The sequence below is a fragment of the Pseudophryne corroboree genome, chromosome 11, assembly GCF_028390025.1.
Source record: "Pseudophryne corroboree isolate aPseCor3 chromosome 11, aPseCor3.hap2, whole genome shotgun sequence".
Taxonomy (NCBI): domain Eukaryota; kingdom Metazoa; phylum Chordata; class Amphibia; order Anura; family Myobatrachidae; genus Pseudophryne; species Pseudophryne corroboree.
Window position 1 is genome coordinate 11,096,462 of NC_086454.1, and position 27,183 is coordinate 11,123,644.

Below are 27,183 nucleotides of genomic sequence, written 5' to 3' on the forward strand. Positions count from 1 at the left end.
AGAGGTAAAAACTACAGGGGCACAGCTACAGGGGGCACAGCTACTGAGGGCACATCTACTGAGGGCACAGCTACGGGGGGGCAAAACTACAGGGGGCACAACTACTGAGGGCACAGCTACAGGGGGCACAACTCTACTGGGGGCACAACTACAGGGGGCATAACTGTGACCATGCCCCTTCCCTATGAAGCCACGCCCCTATTTTTTTGCAACGCGCCTAAGGCGCACACTAACCCTGTTTTGCCAATTGGGGGGCGCCAAAGGGAACTTTTGCCATGGGCGCCACAAGGTTTTCCACTCTTACCTTTTATCTCCTATTACTAGATGCTGTTCTTACTGGTGGATACAGCAATAGTGAGTACACCTATTGCCGGTAAAAAGTCACGAGCGGAGACAGCTCTTAAGAAACTAATTTATTTCTAACTGTAAGGCCGGCGGCAGTCAGCGCTGTGCACACATGGCAATCAATGTTGGTGTATGTTGGACAGCTGGGGAGACAGCTTCATTACTCAGTACACTGCCCATACATAATGCTACAGCTGAGGGAGAAGAAAACAGGGAAGACGGGCGACATTGGCACATTATCCATAGCACCTGGCACCACACACACAGCCCTCCAATTCCACATGGGCTTTACTCCCTGGGTAATGGTGCTGGGTGCACCACCCTACTGTAGCTACCACATGGAGGATGCACCATGAAGGTACAGTGGTCTATTGGCTTATACATTTCTTCACTGTTACATGTTGGTGGAAACTATAGAAGGGATGGTATTGGGATCCCGGAGCTTTGGAAGCTTTGGAAGCCAGTGGGACTGACTACTTGACAGCAGCACCCCACACTCAGGATCCCGACACCTACTAGTTAAGTATGCTATCCTTAATCCCCAAATGCCATAACCCGTCCGCAGCCTAACAATGCCCTTCCCGGGGGTGCCTAAATCTAACACCCCCTTCCTTGCAGTCTAAACCAAACCTTCCCTCCCCCGCTGCCTAACCCCATTCCTCGTCTGTGGTGCGTAAACCCAACCCCTCATTTCCCTAGCCTAAACCTAACCCTCCCACCCCTGCAGCCTAAAACTAACCCTGCCCCACAACCTAAACCCAACCCTCCTACCCCTGCAGCCTAAACCTAACCCTGCCCCACAGCCTAAACCTAACCCTCCCACCCCTGCAGCCTAAACCTAACCCTCCCCCTACAGCCTAAACCTAACCCTCCCACCCCTGATGCCTAAACCTAACCCTGCCCCACAGCCTAAACCTAACCCTCCCACCCCTGCTGCCTAAACCTAACCCTCCCACCCCTGCTGCCTAAAACTAACCCCTCATTTCCCTAGCCTAAACCTAACCCTCCCACCCCTGCAGCCTAAACCTAACCCTGCCCCACAGCCTAAACCTAACCCTCCCACCCCTGCAGCCTAAACCTAACCCTGCCCCACAGCCTAAACCTCACCATCCCACCCCTGCAGCCTAAACCTAACCCTGCCCCACAGCCTAAACCTAACCCTCCCACCCCTGCAGCCTAAACCTAACCCTACCCCTACAGCCTAAACCTAACCCTCCCACCCCTGATGCCTAAACCTAACCCTGCCCCACAGAATAGATCTAACCCTCCCACCCCTGCTGCCTAAACCTAACCCTCCCACCCCTGCTGCCTAAACCTAACCCCTCATTTCCCTAGCCTAAACCTAACCCTCCCACCCCTGCAGCCTAAACCTAACCCTGCCCCACAGCCTAAACCTAACCCTCCCACCCCTGCAGCCTAAACCTAACCATCCCACCCCTGTAGCCTAAACCTAACCCTCCCCCTACAGCCTAAACCTAACCCTCCCACCCCTGCTGCCTAAACCTAACCCTCCCACCTCTGCTGCCTAAACCTAACCCCTCCTTTCCCTAGCCTAAACCTAACCCTCCCACCCCTGCTGCCTAAACCTAACCCTCCCACCACTGCAGCCTAAACCTAACCCTCCCACCCCTGCTGCCTAAACCTAACCCTCCCACCCCTGCTGCCTAAACCTAACCCCTCCTTTCCCTAGCCTAAACCTAACCCTCTCACCCCTGCAGCCTAAACCTACCCCTGCCCCACAGCCTAAACCTAACCCTCCTACCCCTGCAGCCTAAACCTACCCCTGCCCCACAGCCTAAACCTAACCCTTCTACCCCTGCAGCCTAAACCTAACCCTCCCCCTACAGCCTAAACCTCCCATCCCTGCAGCCTAAACCTAACCCTTCCCCTACAGCCTAAACCTAACCCTCCCACCCCTGCAGCCTAAAACTAACCCTCCCCCTACAGCCTAAACCTAACCCTTCCACCCCTGCAGCCTAAATCTAACCCTGCCCCTACAGCCTAAACCTAACCCTCCCACCCCTGCAGCCTAAACCTAACCCTCCCCCTACAGCCTAAACCTAACCCTCCCACCCCGGCAGCCTAAACCTAACCCTCCCCTACAGCGTAAACCTAACCCTCCCACCCCTGCTGCCTAAACCTAACCCCTCCTTTCCCTAGCCTAAATATAACCCTGCCACCCCTGAAGCCTAAACCTAACCCTGCCCCACAGCCTAAACCTAACCCTCCTACCCCTGCAGCCTAAACCTAACCCTGCCCCACAGCCTAAACCTAACCCTTCCACCCCTGCTGCCTAAACCTAACCACTCATTTCCCTAGCCTAAACCTAACCCTCCCACCCCTGCAGCCTAAACCTAACCCTGCCCTACAGCCTAAACCTAACCCTCCTACCCCTGCAGCCTAAACCTAACCCTCCCCCTACAGCCTAAACCTAACCCTCCCACCCCTGCAGCCTAAACCTAACCCTGCCCCACAGCCTAAACCTAACCCTCCCACCCCTGCAGCCTAAACCTAACCCTGCCCCACAGCCTAAACCTAACGCTCCCACCCCTGCAGCCTAAGCCTAACCCTCCCCCTACAGCCTAAACCTAACCCTCCCACCCCTGCAGCCTAAACCTAACCCTCCCCCTACAGCCTAAACCTAACCCTCCCACCCCTGCAACCTAAACCTAACCCTCCCCCTACAGCCTAACCCTAACCCTCCCACCCCTGCAGCCTAAACCTAACCCTCCCCCTACAGCCTAAACCTAACCCTCCCACCCCTGCAGCCTAAAACTAACCCTCCCCCTACACCCTAAACCTAACCCTCCCACCCCTGATGCCTAAACCTAACCCTGCCCCACAGAATAGATCTAACCCTCCGACCCCTGCTGCCTAAACCTAACCCTCCCACTCCTGCTGCCTAAACCTAACCCCTCATTTCCCTAGCCTAAACCTAACCCTCCCACCCCTGCAGCCTAAACCTAACCCTGCCCCACAGCCTAAACCTAACCCTCCCACCCCTGCAGCCTAAACCTAACCCTGCCCCACAGCCTAAACCTAACCATCCCACCCCTGCAGCATAAACCTAACCCTCCCCCTACAGCCTAAACCTAACCCTTCTACCCCTGCAGCCTAAACCTAACCCTGCCCCACAGCCTAAACCTAACCCTCCCACCCCTGCAGCCTAAACCTAACCCTACCCCTACAGCCTAAACCTAACCCTCCCACCCCTGATGCCTAAACCTAACCCTGCCCCACAGAATAGATCTAACCCTCCCACCCCTGCAGCCTAAACCTAACCCTCCCACCCCTGCTGCCTAAACCTAACCATCCCACCCCTGCAGCCTAAACCTACCCCTGCCCCACAGCCTAAACCTAACCCTCCTACCCCTGCAGCCTAAACCTACCCCTGCCCCACAGCCTAAACCTAACCCTCCTACCCCTGCAGCCTAAACCTAACCCTCCCCCTACAGTCTAAACCTCCCATCCCTGCAGCCTAAACCTAACCCTCCCCCTACAGCCTAAACCTAACCCTCCCACCCCTGCAGCCTAAACCTAACCCTGCCCCTACAGCCTAAACCTAACCCTCCCACCCCTGCAGCCTAAACCTAACCCTCCCCCTACAGCCTAAACCTAACCCTCCCACCCCTGCAGCCTAAACCTAACCCTCCCCTACAGCCTAAACCTAACCCTCCCACCCCTGCTGCCTAAACCTAACCCCTCCTTTCCCTAGCCTAAATCTAACCCTGCCACCCCTGAAGTCTAAGCCTAACCCTGCCCTACAGCCTAAACCTAACCCTCCTACCCCTGCAGCCTAAACCTAACCCTGCCCCACAGCCTAAACCTAACCCTTCCACCCCTGCTGCCTAAACCTAACCACTCATTTCCCTAGCCTAAACCTAACCCTCCCACCCCTGCAGTCTAAACCTAACCCTGCTCTACAGCCTTAACCTAACCCTCCCCCTTCAGCCTAAACCTAACCCTCCCACCCCTGCAGCCTAAACCTAACCCTGCCCCACAGCCTAAACCTAACCCTCCCACCCCTGCAGCCTAAACCTAACCCTGCCCCACAGTCTAAACCTAACCCTCCCACCCCTGCAGCCTAAGCCTAACCCTCCCCCTACAGCCTAAACCTAACCCTCCCACCCCTGCAGCCTAAACCTAACCCTCCACCTAAAGCCTAAACCTAACCCTCCCACCCCTGCAACCTAAACCTAACCCTCCCCCTACAGCCTAAACCTAACCCTCCCACCCCTGCAGCCTAAACCTAACCCTCCCCCTACAGCCTAAACCTAACCCTCCCACCCCTGCAGCCTAAACCTAACCCTCCCCCTACAGCCTAAACCTAACCCTCCCACCCCTGCTGCCTAAACCTAACCCTGCCCTACAGCCTAAACCTACCCCCCCACCCCCATCCATGGCCTGACCCTAAGCAGTGCTGTATACTTATATTCAGGATACCGCCATTCGGGATTCCAGTGCCAGCATTGGGTTTCACGTCGGCATCCCAGCATCGGTATTCAGAGCAATGCTGGTATTCTGGCATCTGTATTCTGAGTGCCAGGTTTCTGAGCGCTGGGATCCTGACCGTGTCCTCCATACATTTATCCCTGATGAATTATATTTTCTTTAACATCATGCGGACAACCATGCGCGTTATATTCCTGAGGAAGAGACTGCGTCAGGACGCACTATGAGAAGAAGGCAAGCCGACGACGGCTGTGTGATGCTAAGGGCAATGGTCTGCTGGAAAACCAACTGAGTTTGGTTGAAATGGCCGTCAGGTCGCTGTCACCAACCAGTGGATTAAGGGGTCTATTTACTAAGCCTTGGATGGAGATAAAGTGGCTGGAGATAAAGTACCAGCCAATCAGCTCCTAACTGTCATTTTTTAAACACAGCCTGTGGCATGGGGATGCAGTCAATTTACCTCCAATCAAAATCCCATCGGTCATAATCCCAACCGCAACTGACCGATGGTCAAAATCCCGACAAGGTCAAAATCCAGACATGTAAAATGCCGACAGGTCAAAATGCCGACATGAGTTTTTCATGATTTTTTTAATTGAAACCGACTTGTTCATACTTTACCATCCCAGTCGACCTGGAGGGGGAATATAATAGTGTGCCCGAAGCATGGCGAGCGCAGCGAGCCATGCGAGGGGACGCAGTACACTTATATGGTGTCCATGTCAACCTATGTCAACATATACACAAAAAAAACAATGAAAAAACGCATGTCAGTATTTTGACCTGTCGGCATTTTACATGTCGGTATTTTGACCTTGACGGTATTTTGTCCACGTCGGGATTTTGACCTCGTCGGGATTTTGACCGTCGGTCAATTGCTGTCGGGATTTCGACCGTCAGGATTTTGATTGGAGGTATTTCATACCGATCCCGTGGCATGGCAGTTAAGGGCCCCAAATACTAGGCTGATTATGCCCGATTTCAGCCCAATTCGGGCATTCGGCCCGATATATTGGGTGAAATCAGGCATTTTTGGGGTGCTTTTCCCCCGATCCGATGCGCGTTCTCGTGAGCATCAAATCAGATCCCCCTAGATCCGACATATCACAAGTGCTGCACTTGTGATATGTTGGATCCCGCAGTAAATAGATAGGATAGTAAAAGATACATTGGGGTAAATTTACTAAGATGAGAGTTCTATTTAAGATGGGATGTTGCCCATAGCAACCAATCAGATTCTACTTCTCATTTTTCTAGCACCTTTTAGAAGATAATACCTGGAATCTGATTGGTTGCTATGGGCAACATCCCATCTTTGACAGAACTCCCTTCTTAGTAAATTTACCCCATTGTATGCAAAACTAAAAAAAACTGCATGCGATATATCTAATACTATCTTACCAATGGGGATACTGCCGGGAGGTTGGACGAAATCTTATATGACATGACGGAGCATCATGTCGTATAAATGTATGGGGCCCTGTAGGAGCCAGTGGACTGGTACTTTATGTCCAGCGACATTATGTCCATCCAAGACTTAGTAAATAGACCCCTCAATTTTGAAAAATAAAGCTGCTTAAACAGGAGTGCTGTTTTTTGTGCCTTACAGGTATTTCTTTTAAAAAAAAATGTGAGTGGCTATATATATATATATATATATATATATATATATATACAGCATAATTCACATACATTTTGTATCTTTCTTATAAAAGCATAAGGGTTAAAGATAAGTTTATTTTCTATTTAATAAAATACCTTTTTATTCTCCAACCATCTTTTTCTATTGAAAATACAGTATGTATCAGGTTTGTGAGACTGTAGTGTGAGAAAGTCCTGTGAAGGACAAAGCTTCAAACCTTGTCAGGATCTAGCACATTGTTCTGTCAGTAAGCTGATTTTATGCACGTGGTCTATTTCTTTGGGAAACTCTGCAATCGTCTGCAGTCTGAGACCGTTAAGAAAGTGTGTTGGTCAGCATGAAGACACAGATTATTCATAAATGACTGAGGCTCTACAGCGCAAAAGTACCAAACGGATACAGTGAAATAATAGGGACACAAAATGTTGTTGATGTTTCTCCGACACAAATAAAATACTTTCGAGAATTCTAGTTTTAAACATTATGGGGGTAATTCAGACCTAATCGCTGCTGTGCGTTTTCGCACAGCAGGTGATCAGGTCTGTACTGCGCATCCGTATGAACCGCAATGTGCAGGCGCAACGCCGGTCAGTGACGGGTTTGTGCGAAGGATCCATTCGCATGGGCGATCGCAAGGAGATTGAGAGGAAGAAGGCATTTGTGGGTGGCAACTGACCGTTTTCTGTTAGTGTTTGGAAAAAATAGGATTTTGATTACATACCAGTAAATCCTTTTCTTATAGTCCGTAGAGGATGCTGGAGTCCATTTAGTACCATGGGGTGTACCAAAGCTCCCGGAACGGGAAGGAGAGTGCTGAGGTTCCAGCAGAACAGAGTGACCAAACTTTAGGTCCTCAGAGGCCAAAGTATCGAACTTGTAGAATTTGTAGAACTTAGCAAACATGTTCGACCCAAAGCTGTAAAGCTGAGACACCCCGGGCAGCCACCCAGGAAGACCCCACTTTATGAGTAGAGTGGGCCTTAACAGATTTTGGACACGGCAAGCCTGCCATCGAATAAGCATGTTGGATAGTAAACCTGATCCAGCGAGAAATCGTCTGCTAAGAAGCAGGCCACCCAACCTTGTTGGGATCATAAAGGACAACTAAAGCGTCCGACTTCCTGTGACGAGAAGTTCTCTTCACATAAATTTTCAAAGCCCTCACCACATACAAGGACCTTGAGGTAATTGAGGAGTCAGTAGCCACTGGAACCACAATAGGTTGGTTGATATGAAAAGCCGACACAACCTTTGGAAGAAACTGCTGACGCATTCGGAGCTCAACTCTATCTTCATGGAAAATCAAGTAGGGGTTCTTGCATGACAATGCCCCCAATTCTTACACACGTCTAGCAGATGCCAATACCAACAGTGTGACCACCTTCCAAGTAAGAAACTTGACGTCCACCTCCTGCAAAGGTTCAAACCAATCCGATTGCAGGAACTGCAGCACCACATTAAGATCCCAAGGTGCCGTAGGAGGCACAAAGGGTGGTTGGATGTGCAGAACACCTTTCAAGAATGTCTGAACCTCAAGAAGGGCAGCCAATTGTTTCTGGAACAAAATGGACAAGGCCGAAATATGGTCCTTTATGGATCCCAAGCATAGGCCCACATCCACACCTGCTTGCAGAAAGAGGAGAAACTGTCCCAGTTGAAACTCCACCATTGGAAACTTCTTGGATACACACCAAGACACATACTTTTTCCAAATTAGATGGTAATGTTTAGACGTAACCCCGCTCCTAGTTTGTATCAGCGTAGGAATTACCTTTTTCAGAATACGCTTCTGAGCTAATATCTGGCGCTCAACCTCCATACCGTCAAACGTAGCCGCGGTAAGTCTTGATAGGCGAACGGCCCCTGTTGCTGAAGATCCTCGCGAAGAGGAAGAGGAGGCAGATCCTCCAGCAGTATTTCCAGAAGATCCGCGTACCAAACCCTCCTTGGCCAGTCCGGAGCAATGAGGATCGCCTGAACTCTTGTTCTATTTATTCATTTGATAATCCTTGGGATGAGTGGGAGTGAAGGGAACACATACACTGACTGGAACACCCACGGAGTTACCAGTGCGTTCACCGCCACTGCCTGTGGGTCTCTCGACCTGGAACAGTACCTGTGAAGCTTCTTGTTGAGGCGAGATGACATCATGTCAGCCTGAGGTATGCCCTGTTGGCTTGTCACTTCTGCGAACACCTCCGGGTGGAGGCCCCATTCTCCTGGATGGAGATCGTGTCTACTGAGGAAGTCTGCTTCCCAGTTGTCCACTCCCGGAATGAAGATTGCTGATAGCGCCACCACGTGTTTTTCTGCCCAGAGGAGGATTCTTGTTACCTCTGGCATTGCCACTCTGCTCTTCGTTCCGCCCTGTCGGTTTATGTAGGATACTACCGTTACACTGTCTGACTGAAACTGAATGGCCTGATCTTGCAGAAGATGTGCCACTTGTAGTAGGCCATTGTAAACGGCCCTTAGTTCCAGAATGTTTATCGGAAGGATGGATTCCAGACTTGACCACTTTCCTTGGAAATTTCCCCCTTGTGTGACTGCTCCCCAACCTCTGAGATTTGCATCCGTGGTTAGAAGGATCCAATTCTGTATCCCGAACCTGTGGCCCTTGAGTAGGTGAGAAGTTTGCAGCCACCAGAAGAGTGAAATTCTGGTTTTCGACGACAGGCGTATCCGTTGGTGCATGTGAAGATGTGATCCTGACCATTTGTCGAGGAGATCCAGTTGGAAGGACCTTGCATGGAATCTTCCGTACGAATAAGCCTCATAGGAGGCTACTATCTTCCCCACAAGGCGAATGCACTGATGAACCGATACCCGGGCTGTCTTCAGGACATCCCGTACCATTGATTAAATCACCAATGCTTTCTCTACCGGTAGAAACACCCTCTGCACTTCCGTGTTGAGTATCATCCCCAGGAAGGGAAGTCTTCTTGTCGGTTCCAAATGTGACTTTGGAAGGTTCAGGATCCACCCATGATCCTGGAGTAGTCGAGTTGAGAGAGCAATACTCTGCAACAACCTCTCCCTGGAAGATGCTTTTATCAGCAGATCGTCCAGATATGGAATTATGTTCACTCCTTGCCTGCGGAGGAGCAGCATCATTTCTGCCATGACCTTGGTGAACACTATCGGTGCTGTGGAGAGGCCAAAAGGCAGTGCCTGGAACTGATAGTGACAATCCAGCAGCACAAATCTGAGATAGGCCTGGTAAGGCAGCCAGATCTTGATGTGAAGGTATGCATCCTTGATATCCAGGGATACCAGGAATTCTCCCTCCTCCAGACTTGAGATCCCATGTCTCAGAGACTCCATCTTGAATTTGAATTCCCTCAAGAAGGGGTTCAATAACTTTAGGTTTAATATCGGCCTTACCGAACAGTACATTTTCGGTACCACAAACATGTTTGAGTGATAACCCTTGTGTTTTAGGTGAGGTGGAAACAGAACAATAACATTTGTTTGGACCAATTTTCGAAGGGCTTCTTGCAGGATAGCACTTTCTGTCAGCGAAACTGGTAAGCCTGATTTGAAGAATCTGTGAGGTAGGAGTTCCTGAAACTCCTGTCTGTAACCCTGGGTAACAATGTCTGTCACCCAAGGGTCTAGGCATGATGACACCCAGATGTGACTGAAATCTTTTAGTCTCGCTCCCACGTGCCCAATCTCCAGGCTGGGAGGTCCACCATCATGATGAAGACCACCCCTAAAGAAGGTAGAAGGGGATTTGGATTTTTTAATTTTGCAGTCTGAAATGACTGCAGGGTAGACGTAGGATAAGATTTCCTAGTCGATGGGGATGCTGAGCGAAGAAAGGCTGACTTACCCGCAGTCACCGTGGAGATCCACGCATCCAATGTGTCCCCAAACAGAGCCTGACCTGTGAAGGGTAGGTTCCCCACACTGGTCTTGGATTCTGCATCCGTAGTCCATTGGCGTAGCCAGAGTCCTCTGCATGCCGAGACCGCCATGGAAGTAGCCCTTGCATTCAGCATGCCAAGATCTTTCATGGCCTCCACCATGAAGCCAGCAGAATCCAGTATGTGACGTAAAAACAAGTCAATGTCACTCCTATCCATGGTATCTAAGTCCTGCAGTAATGTGCCTGACCACTTTACTATGGCTTTAGAAATCCACGCACAAGCAATAGTGGGCCTTAAAGACACGCCTGTAGCAGTGTATAGTGATTTGAGCGTAGTCTCAATCTTGCGGTCAGCCGGCTCCTTTAAGGCGGTTGAACCAGGGACAGGTAACACCAACTTTTTAGACAACCTAGACACAGAAGTATCTACTATAGGTGGGTTTTCCCACTTCTTTCTATCCTCTTCAGGGAATGGGAAAGCAATGAGAATTCTTTTAGGTATCTGGAATTCTTTCTCTGGGTTTTCCCAGGATTTTTCAAATAAATAAAGAGTTTTACTCCTTAGAAGCAGGGAAGGTAAGCGAGGATTTCTTACTTTTTGTAAAATAAGATTCCTCCACCAGTTCAGGTACCTTCTCAGAAATATGGAAAACATCCCTAATGGCTTCAATCATTAGCTGCACCCCTGTAGCAAGGGATGCATCACCCCCTGCATATCCCCATCACCGTCCCCTGTATCAGAGTCGGTATCAGTGTCAACTTGCATTATCTGGGCAAGTGTACATTTTTTCGGGTATGTAGGTAGGGTATGTGAGGAAGTAGTGGGAGCTGAATACTTCAAACCCTCTACAGATTTTCTCAAAAACTGCGTCTCTTTCTCATTATGTGACACCCGTGATGAAATCTGGATATCATTCCCCTTAAAGAATCCACCCATGGGGGTTCAGATTCAGAAGGCTGAGAAAGCACATTGCAGTCCTGAGTACATGGAATAGACTCTTCAGGAGAAGATACACATTCTGCAGCACAGGACACAGAGTCCTTAGACATGGTAATGTGGATATATACACTTACACATACACACAGGAAAATGTCATACACAGTTTCCCCCAGAGTACCTACAGAGAGTCACAGATTATAAGGAGCCAGCCACACAGCGCCCCAGTAGGCAGTTATTATGATAAAAGCCCGGGGCTGACTAACTAACCTTAATAGGTTAGTTAGTACTGTTACCACACTCCCCCCCTGTCTATAACACCCTGGTACCGCAGAGGTATTGCTGGAGTTATCTGGAGGCAGCGCTCCCTGTCAGCGTCTCTTTCCTATGATCTGCAGGGAGAAAATGGCGCTGGTGAGTGCTGGATCCGCTCTGAGGCCCCGCCCCTTGCAATGGCACACAGCTTCCCACACTTATTGTTTATACTGGCCTGAGGTGATTGTTGCTAGGAGCAGGGATTAGCCCCTGTTAGCCAAGTGACCAGTTTAGGGTGATCTGCGCTTGCTCAGGACACCCCTCAAAGCGCCTACACTGTGTGTTGCTGGGCCTTCCTGGAGCACAGCCTGTCAGAGCTGCGCTCCAACCCTTGTGCCGCCATTCCCGCCGGCGACCCATGTGGGGGGCGGGCCTAATTGGCTGCGTGATGTCACACGCAGCCGCTGTGACCTGGGGCAGCGACGAGTAACTCTCAAGTTACTCTTCAAGTACAAAAGCATCGCCGCTGTGCAATGCTTTTGTACTTGTGCGGGGAGGAGGGGCGGTCTGACATGCGGGGCGGACTGGCCCTATGCTGGGAGTCCCACCGCACAGCTACGATCAACTCAGGATAACCCCCCCCCCCCCATGTTTGGGAACCACTGGTTTACAATATTATAAAAGCATTATTCTATAAATTTTTGGTTTGTCATAGTAACAATGGATCCCTCATATTTTAGCCTGTATAATCACCTACTGAGATAATGTAGTCCGGCCTGGGCCACATAATTGCCCAGCTATGGCCCCGGTTCTTGGAAAGACCCTGTAAATAGGAAAAGGATTGACTTGTGTGGGTTTGAGGATACCAAGGGCTGATGCAGATATGGAAGGGGGTGAGGTACTTATACCCTGGACCTAGACTTATGTAAGGGGCAACACAGGGGGGTATACAGTCATTAGGTCGACACCACTTAGGTCGACAGTCATTAGGTTGACCACTATTGGTTGACATGCATTAGGTCAACAGAGTCACTAGGTTGACATGGTCATTAGGTCGACATGTACTAGGTCGACAGTTCAAAAGGTCGACATGAGTTTTTCACTTTTTTTTCTACATTTTTGGACTTTTTCATACTTTGTGATCCACGTGGATTACAATTGGGAATGGTAACCTGTGCCTGGCGGAGCGAGGCACCTTGCCTAAAGTTCGCTCGCCATGCAAGGGGACACGGTGCACTAATTGGGGTTCTCAGTCACTTTATGAAGAAAACTACACCAATTTTTTTGAAAAACTCATGTCGACCTTTTGACCTGTTGACCTAGTACATGTTAACCTAATGACCATGTCAACCTAGTCACCCAGTCGACCTAATGCATGTCGACCAATAGTGGTCAACCTTATGACTGTTGACCTAAGTTGAGTTGACCAACGACCCGTAGCCGACAGGGGCCCGGGCCAGCTGTGCAGGTTGAAGAATGCCACTCACCCTTGAGGCTCATTTCTGTGCACATTAGCTTTCCATCTTTTGGGGGGGGCCACCCCATGATTAGTCCATGCCACCCCATCCATCGTCAAAGTCTGCCATTGCTCTATATGGACCTGTATATAAATATATACTACGCTGCTGCCCCCCCAACCTTTGCTCCAGGCTAGCTGTGTGCCTACATCCCTGCCTCACTGCCGCTCCAGACAAGCACCCTGCAATCTGTACTGCCGCTCCAGACATGCACCCTGCAATTCGTACTGCCGCTTGGGACGTCCTCAGGACGCTACGGGCAATGCTGCATTTCCCTCTCTGAGACTGCCGCCCCGGTACACCTCTGGTCCTGACATCTCATGTGCCCTGGGCAGGGAACACTGATACACTAACTATAACACACATATCTACAAGTCATGGGATTCTCTTTCAAAAGGTTTTCAATTAATGTCATTACTATAATTTTAAATTAAATACCAAACATTTTCCAGACTGGTGTACGCGATATATATCACCCGGCGGAATGAAAGCTCTATCTATATTCCAAGCTGGCGAAATGAAAAAGAAACGTGAAAGTTGTTAGCGCAGAACGTCTTTTTATGCTGCGAGACACATAATATGTAGTACTGTTTCCCGGCGTCAGGAGAACAGAGCTTGTCACTATGCATAAAGCACCAGCTACAATGTACATATAGCGCTACTACATATGGCGCCCTACAATTATAACGATCGTACACCATATAATAAAATCCTTAAAACTATTATTCAATTACAGTAGCAATTAAATGAAGATTTTGACTATGACAAAACAAATTAGAGCTCTCTCAATAATGGAGAAATTATTTATTTTTCATTATAAAGCTATTAGCACCAAGTTGCTGTTATTTATGAGACGTAATAAGCTGTGCACTTTGATTGAGCCAGCAATACAGTAGGAATTAGGGATGTACGTATGTTGTATTTAAGGAAAACTGAGCAAAATATACAGTAAAGTGGGGAACATTCCCAGATGCTCCCAATATATTCTGTTAGAGGGCCTAATTCAGAGTTGATCGCAGCAGCAAATTTGTTAGCAGTTGGGAAAACCCATGTGCACTGCAGGTGGGGCAGATGTAACATGTGCAGAGAGAGTTAGATTTGGGTGGGTGATATTGTTTCTGTGCAGGGTAAATACTGGCTGCTTTATTTTTACACTGCAATTTAGATTTCAGTTTAAACACACCCCATCCAAATCTAACTCTCTCTGCACATGTTACATCTGCCCCGCCTGCAGTGCACATGGTTTTGCCCAACTGCTAACAAATTTGCTGCTGCGATCAACTCTGAATTACCCCCGTTATGTTACTGCGAAAGGGGAGATTGCTACTGTATCTGAGGATTAAGTGGAGAATCTGCGATTTAGCGCGTTTCGCAATGGAGCAAACATATCCAGATCTACATATTTGCTGTTAGTCATCTGTGATTTCCTTGGTCTCTTTTCCACTATGTTAAATGCATTTTGCCCGGAATTATATGTAACACATCACCATAATATTATAAACATTGCTACAGTATGTCCGGTCCTTATTCAGACAATACCCAAATGGAGCGGACTACTGGATGTGAATTCCTAGTAATCATTGGATAAATCATTATGAAGCACATTTCAGCTTATACTTTAAGCCATGGCCATAATAGGGCTTTAATGTGCCCTCACTCCGCCCATGTCATGTCTCCTGGTCTCAGCGGCTCTGCGGTGGCAGGAACTGAGTGTCCCAAGGATGCGCCAGATGGCAATGCGGCAGCTTGCCACCGGAACTAGACAGAGGCTGAGTGTATGGAGGCAGCTAGGTGGCAGCTTTCTAGGCACCCAGCATGCCAAATACAGATGCCCTGAATGGTGGAACTGCTGGCCCACCCCTGCCTGGCCCTTCTTTAAGCCACACTTTTCCCTCTCAGACTGTGCCCCCTGTACTGCCAGACCCTAGCACATATGCACTGCTATAACTACAATCACGCCACTGGCTTCACCATCTAACACACTTCGTTGAATGATTCTGGGGTCTTTTTTTCTCCTGCTTAACCCTTGCAGAACAGAAGCAGATCTGAGCATATTTCTAATGCAATAAAGGAACTTTTCTGATGTTTTGTAATGTTGGTATCTGTCTAATGCCACAGACTAACAAGAGTGGGCTGATGACAGGAATGAATAAGCCGGGGCACAGAGAGACGCATTTAGCACCCAGTGCCGGGGGATGTAAGAATCACTGCTGCCTATATTGCAAATGACAGTGCTAAAGGAATAACTGAACATCGGGATCGAGCATAAAATCCTACTTTTCTAATCATTTGTTCCTAAATTCTCTTTTTTAAATATTAATGAATAATCAATCATTATTAAATTTTAATCAATCAGAATTAATCAATCAATCAGGTGTAATCAGTCCTAATTAATCAATCAGACAGTAAATAAGGCTGATGCGTGTCTGTCTTTTGTGAGTTTATCAGTGTAAAAGCCTCATCTTACTCCTCATGTAATTCAGAAATAGGGAAAGTCTTAGTACGTGAAATGCGTGATTTGTTTATACACTGTCACACGTAGTACCGATATACAAGCATAATTACCGTCTGACTGAGGGAATGAAAAAAACATCACGTTTATGAGCTTTAAATATTGATCCGTGTAGTCTCAGCCATACTTTAATGAGAAAGAAATAGCTGATAATAAAGTACCTTGTATTTTATATACTGGACGGCATTTTCAGTTGTTCTGTAATTATCCCACATATACAGATGTGTCCTCTTCCATCCTTGCTGCAGTCACACTAAACAGCCCTCCAAGTTGCGCCATGACGTGGCGGGACTCTGTAGTGACGAGCGTCTTTTTTACTATATTTTTTCCTGCGAAAATGCATGTTAGACGCAACATAATGCAGTAGGACGCACAAGCCGCATCTGCTGATTAAAATGATATGCGGCATGCCTATATTCTGTGTGTAATTGTGGCTCTGTCTGCCGCAATTGGTCAGTAGTCAGTAGTCAGAAAGAGTGTTAGGTTCCAGTTTAGGTATTTTAGGAATTGGGGAGCAATGAAGGCATGCTTGAAGGCAGAGGGCACAGTGCCAGATGAGAGGGAGCAATTGAGCCGGTGGGCTAGATAGGAACAGGCAGAAGGAGAGAGGTATGAGAGGAGGCCGAAGGGGATAGAGTCACGTGGGGCGGTGGAGGAGGGCAGATCAGATGAGGGCCATAACTTTGTCTTCAGATACAGGGAAAAGATAAGTCAGAGTTGCTAAGAAGGATGGGGAGGGGTGGTCAGGGAAAGAAGGGGGCAGTTTGCTGAGGGCCTGGTGAGTAGTGATGTCCTGATGCATGAAGTCAATTTTGGATGTAGAGTAGGGGGCAAAGTCAAGGGCAGAAAGTGAGGAGGGTGGTTGAGATGGGGTGGGCAGAGGAGGAAGATGACAGTGGTAAAGAGACACTGGGGGTTTGAAGACTTGGAGGAGATGAGATTCTTGAAATGTGATGGCTTAGAGATAGACGTGGCAGCACTGTATGATGAGAGCATATATTTGTAATGGAGGACATCTGCCTAGGAGTATCTTATGGGCCAGTTATTGGCAGTATCATGGGTGTGTCACTTAAAACAGTTGTGTACAGAGACCATGAACCGCCCCCATAAGAGGCCATTACTCGGACTGAGAGACTGCAAATGCCATAGGGCTGGTGCAAGATTTATGGTGCAACCTACAGACATTGACACAATTTTTGTTGTCAAATTTAACATTGCTCATATATACAAATATAACCAACAGAGAAAAATACTCATAGTGTAGAAAGTCTATATTCATGAAACACCTCCAGAGTATGATATCCGGAAGAGAGCTAAAGGTGTAGAAATCCCAAATCTCTTTCATAATAACAGAGTGGGAAGAAACAAGATAGCGTACCAGAGTCTGTGAAATGGTTCTGATATGAATGGTCAACAATGTTAAGGTTGACACTCATTAGGTCGACCACTATTGGTCGACATTGACATGGTCGACATGGACAAATGGTCGACACGTGAAAGGTCGACACATGGAAAGGTTGACATGAGTTTTTTTACTTTTTTTGGTGTCGTTTTCGCGTAATGTTACAGGGAACCCTAATTAGTGCACCGCGTCCACTCGCATGGCTCGCTTCACTTGCCATGCTTCGGGCAAGGTTACCGTTTCCAAACGTAGTCATAAAGTATGAAAAAGTTCCAAAAAAATAAAAAAAAATAATGAAAAATACATGTCGACCTTTTCATGTGTCGACCATTTTCATGTGTCGACCATTTATCCATGTTGACCATGTCAATGTCGACCAATAGTGGTTGACCTAATGAGTGTCAACCTTAACATTGTCGACCAACCCATGGAATGGGGTTCAAAGTACACCTAAAGGATTCTTTAAAGATGGTCATTGTTCACCACATGCAAATAGGAAACAGTCATTCCCCATATATAGGCGACATCGTACTGTACTCACACAACATCAAGTAGGTTCAGTCACATAGAGGTTTCTTCATAATACTGATATACATTTTCTTCTCCTCGCTGCTTCTTATCCTCAGCCTCACTGAGGGCTCTCTGTGTTTTATCAGCCTACAGACCTGTGGCGTTGGATGTGGGTGACCGGCGGCCGGGATCCTGGCGGTTAGCATACCAACCCTTGCAAGCTTGCTGCGCTCACCACGCTGCGGGCTCGGCGGCTCACAGGTTCTGTTCCCACTCTATGGCAGTGACGTGCGGTGGGGTGAGGGTGTTGTGGACACCCACAAGTGGGAATGGTCCTCAGCCCCCTACCGGCCTTCTGGCGGCCATGATCGCGACGCTGGTATGCTGAGTGCTTGGATGGTGACTACATCCTGACCTGCGACGTCCAGATAAGACAATGGCGTCTGGAAGATTAGGTGGTCCTTCTTTTTCAGGTGTCTACACAAGTCATGCATTTGCGCATTGGGACTTTTTACATACGTATGTATAACACACGGTGCCCACCAGTGGAAAATGCACTGCCCCTTACCCAGCATAAGTAATTATAAAGACCAACGTAAGACTCCGCTGCAATTCTGCTGCTGTAATAACTAGGTGTATTCTACGCAGTTCCGGCTCTTCTCTTACGGGGGAGCATTTATTTATCTTCTTACCTCTGGACTTCTTTTCTCAAGGAGCCGATCGCTTCAGTCTTGTAGAAAAAAATGCTGTAATACATTAAAAATAGCAGCATTCAATTGCGTGTATATTTCCTATCAAAAGAGAAAATAATAATAATGATACGGTAGTATGTAGCAATACTATGCGTCTTTGTTGATGGTTTCAATCCATGCCCAGTGATATTTTATTAACGTCAACATCTAATTCAATGATTCTTGGCACTCGAGCAATATAACACTGCTTTGCTTCAGACCATACTTGTTCCAATCCCATAATCATTAACTACTTTGGTATTCAAATGTTGCTCTAGAAAGGCTGGATAACCTTTAATGCTGGCTTTTTAAGCATGTCTTTAGGAAAGGGCTGTCGACGAGAAAATGTAAGAGTAATTTCATCTGATTGTAGCATGTCAGTTTCCAGCTCAATTGCCTCAAAGAAAATTATACTGGTGTTCTAACGACATACCTGCAAGAATGAGAGGCTGCAAATTATATATGATAATCGCTGATCACTTTGTTATTGTCGAGGATTCATTTCACTTTATTCACTATAGATCTATTCATATTTATATCATGGGAGGATTAACCGTTTCCCTGACTGAAGAAACGCAGGGCAGTACAGAGAAATAAAAATGATGAAGGTAACGGTGGTGGGGGGCGGGGGGGCGCAGTAAGTCCACCTATTACCTTTGGGGCGGGATGTAATGTCCCACAAGTTCAGGGAATGCCGACCGAACTTGGACATATTTTTAAAGGGCTCAATCACTTACAAGGCATGGTTTTGCCCCTTTAAAAAAACATCTACATTCGGACGGCATCCCAAATGCTGCCGAAGTCAGGGGGCATTACATCCCACCCTTTGGGGTAAATTTACTAAGATGGGAGTTAGCAACCAGTCAGATTCCAGGTATTATCTTCTAGAAGGTGCTAGATAAATGAGAAGTAGAGTCTGATTGGTTGCTATGGGCAACATCTCATCTTAAATAGAACTCCCATCTTAGTAAATTGACCCCTATGTATCTGTAAGATCATGTCTGTCTGCCTCGCTACTGGAACAAAGATTAAAAAGGCAACAAAGTTGTCATTTTGGGTGGGATGTACTGACCTCAAAAATGAAATCCAAGCGCTGAAAACTGCCATTGTCTGAGGTTTGCTGCAGTCCCCTGTGCATTAGAGCGGTCCATACTGTATATAGGAAATATCCGCTGTGGTCAGCAGACACAGCCGTCCCCATTGAATGCTCTGTGCGCAAGGGACAGCTCATCGGAAGAGCTGTCCCTTGTATTATCAGTCTTGTAAACACTGGTATGCGGTGATCATTCCGCGTTGTTCGCTCGTTGCCGATTTTCGCTATGCTGCGATTTGTTGCTAAATGCGCATGCGCATGGTACGCAGAGCGCATGTGCTAAGTTATTTAACACAAAACTTAGTAGATTTGCTGGTGTTCCTGCGACGCTTTTCAGTCGCACTGCTGATCGGTGAGTGATTGACAGGAAAGGGGCGTTTCTGGGTGGTAACTGAGCGTTTTCCGGGAGTGTGCTAAAAAACGCAGGCGTGTCAGGTAAAAACGTGGGAGTGTCTGGAGAAACGGGGGAGTGGCTGGCCAAACGCAGGGCGTGTTTGTTACGTCAAACCAGGAACTAAATGGACTGAGGTGATCGCAATCTGTGAGTAGGTCTGGAGCTACTCAGAAACTGCAGGGAATTATTTAGTAGCAGTTCTGCTAATCTTTCGTTCGCTATTCTGCTAAACTAAGATACACTCCCAGAGGGCGGCGGCCTAGCGTGTGCAATGCTGCTAAAAGCAGCTAGCGAGCGAACAACTCGGAATGAGGGCCTGCGTGCGATAAGTGGCGAGATGTGTCACACTGCAAATGTAATACATGATACATCCCACCCACTGAGTCCTGTGCATCTGCAGCCGCTGTTACGTATGGTTGCGTCAGCGTGCTTATTATACTACCTTCTGCTAATGCGAGTAACCACTTATCTAACGGGATCACCCATGCATCTTCATGTATATGGCTGACTCACCCGTTGTTTTTCATATGCAGCCATAGTGATTAGTATATGAAATTGCACCCAGTATGAACTTAAATGCACCATCTGAAACAAGCGGCCTACAGTACCTGCCCACAAACGTCCTATGACACTCCCACAAGACAGACCAGGGATGGGCGGATGAAGCTTTCCATGTGCTTGTGCAATTCCATGGTGCTGAACAAGGGGGTAATTCTGAGTTGATCGCAGCAGGAATTTAGTTAGCAGTTGGGCAAAACCATGTGCACTGCAGGGAGGGCAGATGTAACATGTGCAGAGAGAGAGAGATTTGGGTGGGTTATATTGTTTATTTGCAGGGTAAATACTGGCTGCTTTATTCCTACACTGCAATTTAGATTTCAGTTTGAATACACCCCACCGAAATCTAACTCTCTCTGCACATGTTACATCTGCCCCACCTGCAGTGCACATGGTTTTGCCCAACTGCTAACAAATTTGCTGCTGCGATCAACTCAGAATTAGGCCCCATGTGCGTTCTGCAATTGATTTCCACAGTACATGAGCAGTGTACAGGAATCTGCAGGATCTGCCCGCGTGTGGACTTGCGTCTGAGTCAGAATCATCCCCCAAATGATCTCACTAGTCGCTGACGGATACAATTTCTGCATTTCTGCTTAGATGCAAACATATTTATTTATTAGTATTAGCAAAATACTAGACATACATGGCCATTATATTATATAGCATGAGCACACTTGTCTGGTCTCCCGTAAAATCCAAGAGAGCGTGCTAAGACTGGATGAACTCTCTCCAGGACTGCCATGACAATAGGCCACCACCAGTCCTTTCCTATTGAATGAAAGGGATCAGAATAATGATGATGCGCATAACCTCATATCTCATGAATAGGGGGCCTAATTCAGAGCCGATCGCTGCACGCTGAAACCCTAAGCGTTATGTGAAAGCATCTCACTGTTGCGATCACCTCTACCTGATTGACAGGTAGAGGCAGTCGCAGGGCGGGATGGGGGTGTGCCAACGGTGTTAGAATGCCGTTGGTGGGGCGCGGTCCGGACATAGCGGACGTGTCCGGACCGTTGCAAGACACAACCTCTGCAACCCAGAACATGGTGGGTAGCCGCCTGCCAGCGCAGCTAGGCAGTGCAGGTAGGGAGCTACTTGGCGGGAGCGAAAGTATCAGAGTCAGATTTACACACACATACACTATATGAGTCAGATGGTACATTATTCAAAGGTGCAGCAGTGTATAATTTGCTAATATATATATATATATAATTTAACATTTGGGTCCCACCAAAAATGGGGGCAGGGCCTCAACAGAAGGGAGCATTTCCATCATTTTGGGGGTTTGTCCAGAACACCCTGAGTTGCCGGGCTGGCCCGGGCTCTCACTGCACACAGCATCTATTCACCTGCGAGGATGCCCCCCCCCATACCTTCCCCCCAGGGGATGCTGTGGCCTGCCGGTGAAAGGCGGGACAGTCCCACCCAAACAGTGCTGGGATAAACCCTGTGGTGGCCCAAAGGCAGGTGAAATCTCGCCCCCCGCCCCCTTCACAAACTATCTCCTAATATGTTTTTAACTTTACCAGCTAACAGTCTATGATCTGGAAGTTGTGATGTGACTCTGATGTCTGTGGTGTATGCACTGTGACTTGTTAATGGGGATATCAGATTAATACAGTATTTTCTCTATAGAGTCTTTAATGTTTTCATTTCTTTGAGTTGATTAATTTTTATAAGCAATTTAAGAAAGCTGGAATGTAATTTTTATTATAGATCAAATCAGTGTTATTTTGATCCATTGTGGCAGGGCCCCTAAAAGGCGTGGGGCCCATAGGCCGGTGCCTACTCTGCCTATCTGGTAATCCGGCACTGCACCCGAAGCAGAACAGCGTCATAATATGGGAATACTTTTGTGTAACTATTACAACATTTGGGGTTTGCAGAAAACATGGGGGCGCGCCAGGCCACTTTCTTCTTCTAACAATAAAATGGAAATCCCTATTTTTAATCTAAAAAATGACAGGAAAGCCAGGATCAGGATAAAACAAAAGTAAACATTTTGCAATGTTACTATAGTATACAAAACAAATGCATTAACGATCGGTGCATACAGTATAGTAATCAGATGTCCTGTAATGCTGCAGAGAAAAACTGGGGCAAAATGCAACAACATGAAGCCTGTATTTGGTGTGGGGTTTTTTTCAGGTTTATCTCCCCGAGCACTTGATAAATGACTTTAGCGATGTGTAGGAATTGCTGACCTTGCTGTGTATATATAGCTACAAAGACCTGGAAGAAAGAAGAAAAATGGTATGACCACATTTCGATCAATTCTTATTGTGTCTGTTATCATCGTACCTGTGTAGTGTTTGTAAACTGTGCTGAACGCAAACCTGACATTAATGTCCAAGCAATATCTTTGTCATTTAATACATTAAACACATTTTGGCACCACACATGGTGTCTGTAGATGCTGCGGGTGGAGGAGTGCGGATGGGGGAGGGAGCCGGAGGTGCTGTGATTGGGGGAGTGGCGGGTTTGGGGGGGAGCCGCTGGTGGGGTAGGGGTCCGGATGCGCCGCGAGCAGGGGAGGGGCTGCTGCGGGGGTGCCACGGGAGGGGGTCCACGGGTGCTGCGGGTGGGGGAGGGGTGGGTGCAGGGTTGTCATGGGGGAGGTGCGGGGTGCCGCAGGTGGGGGGGTGCCGCGGGTGGGGGAGTTTCAGGTGCGGTGGGGCTGCAAGTGGGGGGGGGGGGCAGGTGCGGTGGTGCCACAGGTGTGGCGGGTGCGTGGGTCGGAACGGAAATAGACACAGCAGCATGTGGTCAGGCAGGGAGCGCGACCTCTGTGTCTTAGGTGTGTCTGCTTGTCATCAACGATATTTAAAGTGCTCACCACTCACCTGAAAGTTAAGGGATCATGACCTGCAACCAGCCACCCAGATCTGTGACTCTGACTCAGACTCAGTGTTGTGACTCCGCCCAGCATTAGGAAATGAGTCACAGATCTGGGCAAATATACATATATTTAATACACATGTTTTTTATATAAAATGGGGGAAGGGGCATCATAGCATGGCGTTTCTCTTGGATCACTCTCGCCATGCTCCTTCCCCAGGAATGAGCCTAATGTCCTTATTGGAAAAATGGGGAGGGGGTGGGGGGGGGGGGATCTTATGAACAGAGATACTGAGTGAACATTTTTTTTGCTGGATGTGAGCCAATCGATTTGCGAAAAGAATGCAAAAAAAAAAAAAGGATTTCAGATTTCATTTTGCCAGCCAATTATTTTATTATATATATATATATATATATATATATACTTTGCAAAAAGGATGCTCTCACCAGCCTTCTCCACAATGAACAAAATGAGTCTTTTAATTCCAACAACACATACTCACAGAGTCATGGTCAACGTTTCGGCTCACAGCAGAGCCTTTTTCAAGACCAGGTTACCAGACTGCCATCACACTACTCTGTGAGTATGTGTTGTTGGAATTAAAAGACTAATTTTGTTCATTCTGGAGAGGTCTGGTGAGTGCATCCTTTTTGCAAAGTATATATTTTGGGATTTCGTCTAGATTGGACCTGACCCCGGCTTTTCCACTATTGTTATATATATATATATATATATATATATATATATATATATTAGAGATGAGCAGGTTCGGATTTAATGCCAGAATTAACGCCGGATTTTTTCTATTGGCTATCCAAACCACGAGACATCCGTGAGCCAATAAGATGCCTTTTTGAGAACTGAGTAAATCTGAGTAATACCGAACCCGCTCATTTTATATATATATATATATATATATATATACACACACACACACACACACACACACACACACACACACACACACACACACACACACACACACACACACACACACACCAGGCATATGCTCACATTTGCACATAACATCTGCTGCTCATCCACATTTTTGCATTATCATAAATGGCCATTTTAGTGTCTTCCTCCCTCTGATTTCTATTTCAGCAGATATTTACTGCACAACTAAATTGAAGGATAATTTAGGGGCTGCAGGTAGGTCATGCATAGATTAGACTAAATGCAGTGTCTGATGAACATTTGGGAATGCTGTCTGAAGTGTAATAGCTGCAGATGCTGCTCTATTGTTCCAAAGCCGTTCTACAAGTTCTAGAGTTTGAAAACTGTTAAAAAGAAAATTCTCAAACTTTATACTATTAAATCACTGCATGAGCTACATTTGAGCAATGCCAACAGGTTCCATCAGGTTCAAGACTAAACGGCACTTCAGTATGTATTATTTTAAGATTTTTTTTCTACCTCAGCCTTGAACACAATGATGACTTTCTATTCCAGTGAAAGAAAATACACTACAATTATTATAAAATGTTTGAAGTTGCAGAAAAGGCAGAATTGTATCACTGGTTCTCAACCTCAAACCTCATGTTTTCCCAAAAGGTTGTGGTTTAAAGCAGTGGTGGAACTAGGGATTGGTGGGCCCAGATGCAAAAATATGCTTTGTGCCCCCAACCCCATGTAAAAGAAAAACTGTGCACACAGAAGTTTGAGGGTCTCCCATAGGACAGAGACAATGACGAAGGTACCAGTACGTTCTCATGTTCCTGCAAGGAAAGTCAACACTGCAATTCCAGGCTCCATCTGAGATCAGAGCGATGCTGTTGTATAAGGAGACCCTCTCAGTCAGGGACTGCCGATTCTTTAACACCATTACAAAGTGTGGGAGAGATATCAAATAGACAGGTGATCCATAAAACTATTCCCCAGAGCTGTAACTGGACATTTTGGTGCTCTGTGCCCAAAAGATATTTGTTGCCCCCTCCTCATTTTGAAAATAGGACCAGTGCATGCCTCAAAAATATATGGGCGTGGCTTCATGGTGAAGGGGCATGGCCACAGAATAGTACCAATTAACATTAAACCGCAAAGTAGTATCCGCTATTCACATCACTACACAGTAGGAACCCTTATGCACGTTATACCAGGTAGGGCCCCTTACTCACATTATGCCAGGTAGAGCCCCTTGCACAAGTTGCTCCAGGTAGAACTCCTTACACAAGTTACTTCAGGTAGATCACCTTACATACGTTACTCTAGGTAGAGCCCTTTACACACATTACTCTAGGTAGAGCCCTTTACACAGGTTATGCCAGGTAGGGCCCCTTACACAAGTTATTCCAGGTAAAGCCCCTTACACACATTACTCCAGGTAGAGCCTCTCACACAAGTTATGCCACGTAGAGCACCTTACATAACTTACTACAGGTAGAGCCCCTTACACAAGTTACTCCAGGTAGAGCCCCTTACACACGTTACTCCAGGTAGAGCCCCTTACACATGTTACTCCAGGTAGAGCCCCTTACACAAGTTACTCCAGGTAGAGCCCCTTACACAAGTTACTCCAGGTAGAGCCCCTTACACACGTTACTCCAGGTAGAGCCCCTTACACACGTTACTCCAGGTAGAGCCCCTTACACAAGTTACTCCAGGTAGAGCCCCTTACACACGTTACTCCAGGTAGAGCCCCTTACACACGTTACTCCAGGTAGAGCCCCTTACACAAGTTACTCCAGGTAGATCACCTTACATACGTTACTCTAGGTAGAGCCCTTTACACAGGTTATGCCAGGTAGGGCCCCTTACACAAGTTATTCCAGGTAAAGCCCCTTACACACATTACTCCAGGTAGAGCCTCTCACACAAGTTATGCCACGTAGAGCACCTTACATAACTTACTACAGGTAGAGCCCCTTACACAAGTTACTCCAGGTAGAGCCCCTTACACACGTTACTCCAGGTAGAGCCCCTTACACATGTTACTCCAGGTAGAGCCCCTTACACAAGTTACTCCAGGTAGAGCCCCTTACACAAGTTACTCCAGGTAGAGCCCCTTACACACGTTACTCCAGGTAGAGCCCCTTACACACGTTACTCCAGGTAGAGCCCCTTACACACGTTACTCCAGGTAGAGCCCCTTACACAAGTTACTCCAGGTAGAGCCCCTTACACACGTTACTCCAGGTAGAGCCCCTTACACACGTTACTCCAGGTAGAGCCCCTTACACAAGTTACTTCAGGTAGATCACCTTACATACGTTACTCTAGGTAGAGCCCTTTACACACATTACTCTAGGTAGAGCCCTTTACACAGGTTATGCCAGGTAGGGCCCCTTACACAAGTTATTCCAGGTAAAGCCCCTTACACACATTACTCCAGGTAGAGCCTCTCACACAAGTTATGCCACGTAGAGCACCTTACATAACTTACTACAGGTAGAGCCCCTTACACAAGTTACTCCAGGTAGAGCCCCTTACACACGTTACTCCAGGTAGAGCCCCTTACACATGTTACTCCAGGTAGAGCCCCTTACACAAGTTACTCCAGGTAGAGCCCCTTACACAAGTTACTCCAGGTAGAGCCCCTTACACACGTTACTCCAGGTAGAGCCCCTTACACACGTTACTCCAGGTAGAGCCCCTTACACAAGTTACTCCAGGTAGAGCCCCTTACACACGTTACTCCAGGTAGAGCCCCTTACACACGTTACTCCAGGTAGAGCCCCTTACACAAGTTACTCCAGGTAGAGCCCCTTACACACGTTACTCCAGGTAGAGCCCCTTACACATGTTACTCCAGGTAGAGCCCCTTACACAAGTTACTCCAGGTAGAGCCCCTTACACAAGTTACTCCAGGTAGAGCCCCTTACACACGTTACTCCAGGTAGAGCCCCTTACACACGTTACTCCAGGTAGAGCCCCTTACACACGTTACTCCAGGTAGAGCCCCTTACACACGTTACTCCAGGTAGAGCCCCTTACACACGTTACTCCAGGTAGAGCCCCTTACACACGTTACTCCAGGTAGAGCCCCTTACACACGTTACTCCAGGTAGAGCCCCTTACACACGTTACTCCAGGTAGAGCCCCTTACACACGTTACTCCAGGTAGAGCCCCTTACACACGTTACTCCAGGTAGAGCCCCTTACACATGTTACTCTGCCAGG